Source organism: Heptranchias perlo, unplaced genomic scaffold, assembly GCF_035084215.1.
Source record: "Heptranchias perlo isolate sHepPer1 unplaced genomic scaffold, sHepPer1.hap1 HAP1_SCAFFOLD_1082, whole genome shotgun sequence".
NCBI lineage: Eukaryota > Metazoa > Chordata > Chondrichthyes > Hexanchiformes > Hexanchidae > Heptranchias > Heptranchias perlo.
This window is the reverse complement of record NW_027138303.1, coordinates 55,001-59,782: the sequence shown is the minus strand read 5'-3', so window position 1 is coordinate 59,782 and position 4,782 is coordinate 55,001.

The following is a 4,782-nucleotide window of genomic DNA, read 5'->3' as shown; positions in this document are numbered from 1 at the left end:
CGGGCCGCCGAAAGCGAGCACGGGGCCCCGGTTTGTCCGTCCCACCCGGAGGCCCATATCTCTGGAAGGCACAGGCCGATTTCCACCGGGTATGGCTCGTTGTGTGCGGCAGGACCAGGCGCAGCGGACGGTACCGAGCACTCGGAGGTCGGGCGCTGCCCGCCGGAGGTACAGCGAAAGGCTGCAAACCACTTTCCGCCACCTCCCTCCGCGGGCGTGAGACCGACGGTCGTCGGGTTTGTCTCCGCGGCTAGAGCAGGACGAGGGGCAGCGAACGGTACCGGAACGAACCCGGTCGCACACCGGGAAGTCGACCAGCGGGCCGCCGAAAGCGTGCTCGGGTCCCCGGTTTGTCTGTCCCACCCGGAGGCTGATATCTGAGGAAGTCCGAGGCCGATTTCCTCCGGCTAACTCGGCGGGCAATGTGTCCCCCCCCCACCATCTTCGGCTGATTACCGTGGCTGGACCGGATCAAGGAGCAACGGAACCGTGCCAGAACGACGTCGGTCGGACGGCGTGAACTGATAGTGCCGAGGCCGGAAACCGAGCCGGAAATGTGCACCGATTTATTGGTCCCACTCGCAGGCCCATATCTCCGGAAGGCCGAGGCCGATTTCCTCCGGGTATGGTTCGCTGCGTGCAGCCGGAAGGGGAGCAGCGGACGGCACTGAGCAGCCGGAGGTGCGGCGCTGCCCGCCGGAGCTGCAAGCGAAAGGCTGCGCACCGCTTTCCGCTGGCTAACTCGGCGGCCGTCAGGCCGACCGACTCCGCTTCAGCACGGGAGCTGGAGTCGGGCAAGGGGCACCGAAGGGTACCGGAAGGATCACGTTCGGACACCGGGAAGTCGAGTGCCGGGCCGCCGAAAGCGAGCTCGGGGCCCCGGTTTGTCCGTCCCACCCGGAGGCCCATATCTCGAGAAGGCACAGGCCGATTTCCTCCGGGTTTGGCTCGCTGCGTGCGGCCGGACGAGGCGCAGCGAACGGTACCGAGCACTCGGAGGTGCGGCGCTGCCCGCCGGAGGTACAGCGAAAGGCTGCAAACCGCTTTCCGCCTCCTCTCCCCTCGGGCGTGAGACCGACGGTCGTCTGGTTTGCTTCCGCGGCAAGAGCAGGACGAGGGGCACCGAGCGGTACCAGAACGAACCCGGTCGCACACCGGGATGTGGAGTGCCCGGCCCAAACCCGCTACCCCCCCCCCCCCCCCCCAACACCCGAAAGCGAGCCCCGGTTTGTGGATTAAAAGTGAAGCGGCAAAGATTTGTAAAACAGCGTGAAATGATGAACCAGAAGCCCAAAGTAATGGTGGGAATAAAAGTTCCAAAATGTGAAATGGTGAACCAGAAGTTGTGTGAACTGTTTAACCCAAAGTGGCAAAAATGGATTAAAAGGGGTGAAATGATCGACCGCAAAGCAGGGCAAGCATTAAACAAAAGCAGCAGCATTTTTTAAAAAGGGACAAATGGTTTACCAGAATCCCAAAAGAATGCTCAGAGACTTAAGTCCCAAAGGGGAAATGGTTAACCAGTAGCTGGGTGAACTGCTTAACCCAAAGTGGGAAAAAGGATAAAAAAGGGGTGAACTGATCAACCAGAAGTCGACAACAATGTGCGGCGATTAAGTCTGAAAGAGGGAAAGGTTGACCGGAAAGCAGGGAAATGATTAAACAAAAGCAGAAAAATTCAGTAAAAAGGGGCAAGTGGTGAACCAGAAGTTGGGTGAACTGCTTAACCAAAAGTGGGAAAGAGGATTAAAAGGGGAGAAATGTTGAACCAGATGTCGAAAACAATGCGCGGCGATGAAGTCTGAAAGAGGAAAAGGTTGACCGCAAAGCAGGGAAAGGATTAAACAGAAGCAGCAATATCTTTTAAAAAGGGACAAATGGTGAACCAGAATCCCAAAAGAATGCTCAGAGACTTAAGTCCCAAAGGGGCAAATGGTTAACCAGAAGCTGGGTGAACTGTTTAACCAAAAGTGGGAAAAAGGATTAAAATGTTGTGAAATGATTAACCAGAAGGCGAAAGCAAAGTGCGGCGGCGAAGTCCTAAAGGGGAAAAGGTTGACCATAAAGCAGGGAAATGATTAAACAAAAGCGGAAAAATTCAGTAAGAAGGGGCAAATGGTTAACCAGAAGTTGGGTGAACTGCTTAACCAAAAGTGGGAAAAAGGATTAAAAGGGGAGAAATGTTTAACCAGATGTCGAAAACAATGCGCGGCGATGAAGTCTGAAAGAGGAATAGGTCGACCGCAAAGCAGGGAAATGATTAAACAAAAGCAGAAAAATTCAGTAAAAAGGGGCAAATGGTGAACCAGAAGCTGGGTGAACTGCTTAACCAAAAGTGGGAAAAAGGATTAAAAGGGGAGAAATGTTGAACCAGATGTCGAAAACAAGGTGCGGCGATGAAGTCTGAAAGAGGAATAGGTCGACCGCAAAGCAGGGAAAGGTTTAATCAAAAGCAGCAATATCTTTTAAAAAGGGACAAATGGTGAACCAGAATCACAAAAGAATGCTCAGAGACTTAAGTCCCAAAGGGGAAATGGTTAACCAGTAGCTGGGTGAACTGTCCAACCCAAAGTGGGAAAAAGGATTAAAAGGGGTGAAATGATTAACCAGGAGGCTAAAGCAATGTGCCGCGGTGAAGTCCTAAAGGGGAAAAGGTTGACCAGAAAGCAGGGAAAGCATTAAACAAAAGCGGCAACATTTTTTAAAAAGTGGCAAATGGTTAACCAGAATCCCAAAAGAATGCTCAGAGACTTAAGTCCCAAAGGGGAAATGGTGAACCAGAAGCTGGGTGAACTGGTGAACCAAAAGTGGGAAAAAGGATTAAAAGGGGAGAAATGATTAACCAGGAGGCTGAAGCAATGTGCCGCGGTGAAGTCCTAAAGGGTAAAAGGTTGACAAGAAAGCAGGGAAATGATTAAACCAAAGCGGAAAAATTCAGTATAATGGGGCAAATGGTTAACCAGAAGCTGGGTGAAATGGTTAACCAAAAGTGGCAAAAAAAGATTTAAAGGGGAAAAATGATTAACCAGAAGTCGACAACAATGCTCGGCGATGAAGTCTGAAAGGGGAAAAGGTTGACCAGAAAGCAGGGAAACGATTAAACAAAAGCGGCAACATTTTTTAAAAAGTGGCAAATGGTTAACCAGAATCCCAAAAGAATGCTCAGAGACTAAGTCCCAAAGGGGAAATGGTTAACCAGAAGCTGGGGGAAATGGTTAACCAAAAGTTGCAAAAATGATTAAAAGGGGTGAAATGATTAACCAGGAGGCTGAAGCAATGTGCCGCGGTGAAGTCCTAAAGGGGAAAAGGTTGACCACAAAGCAGGGAAAGCATTAAACAAAAGCGGCAACATTTTTTAAAAATTGGCAAATGATTAACCAGAATCCCAAAAGAATGCTCAGAGACTAAGTCCCAAAGGGGAAATGGTTAACCAGAAGCAGGGGGAAATGGTTAACCAAAAGTTGCAAAAATGATTAAAAGGGGTGAAATGATTAACCAGGAGGCTGAAGCAATGTGCCGCGGTGAAGTCCTAAAGGGGAAAAGGTTGACCACAAAGCAGGGAAAGCATTAAACAAAAGCGGCAACATTTTTAAAAAAGTGGCAAATGATTAACCAGAATCCCAAAAGAATGCTCAGAGACTAAGTCCCAAAGGGGAAATGGTTAACCAGAAGCTGGGGGAAATGGTTAACCAAAAGTTGCAAAAATGATTAAAAGGGGTGAAATGATTAACCAGGAGGCTAAAGCAATGTGCCGCGTGAAGTCTGAAAGAGGGAAAGGTTGACCAGAAAGCATTAAACAAAAGTGGCAACATTTTAAAATAATTGGCAAATGGTTAACCAGAATGCTCAGACTAAGTCCACAAGAAGCCAAGGGGAAATGGTTACCAGAAGCTGGGGGAAATGGTTAACCAGAAGTGTGCGAAAATGAGTTAAAAGGGTGGAAATGATTAACCAGGGGTTCAGGAGCTAAAGGCATGGTTGCTTGCGCGGTGAAGTCCTAAGGGGAAAAGGGTTGACCAGAAAGCAGGGAAAGCATTAAACAAATGCGCAACATTTTTTAAAAGTGGCAAATGGTTAACCAGAATCCAAAAGAATGCTCAGAGACCAAGTCCCAAAGGGGAAATGGTTACCAGAAGCTGGGGGAAATGGTAACCAAAAGTTGCAAAATGATTAAAAGGGGTGAAATGATTAACCAGGAGCGTGAAGCAAGTGCCGCGGTGAAGTCTGAAAGAGGGGAAAGGTGACCAGAAAGCATTAAACAAAAGTGGCAACATTTTTTAAAAATTGGCAAATGGTTAACCAGAATCCAAAGAATGCTCAGCTAGCTCACAGACAATCCCTAAGGGAAATGGTTAACCAAAAGCTGGGTGAAATGGTTACCAAAAGTACAAAAATGATTAAAAGGTGACCAATGATCTGAACAGAATGTAGAAAACATTGTGTCGAATGATAGGTGAATGTCTAACCAGAAGGCACAAAGTGCGAAGGCATGTTAAAACGAATCAGCAAGAATTGAAATGAATACATAATTAAAACGAGAGAATGCCATGAACAAAAGAGTGAACGGATTCGAAGAGACTAATTCTAAAGGGAACTGGTGAACCGGAAATGATTAACCATAAAACTAAGTCGAAGGGAATGGTAACCGATTGATTAACCAGTAATACTAGTAACCTAGTGGAATTGTAAAATACTTAATAAGGCGTTAAATTTAGTTAGATGGACCAGGTCGATAAGTGGACAGAGGAAGGGTTACCCCGTAGGGGGCATTCGTTAACTCAA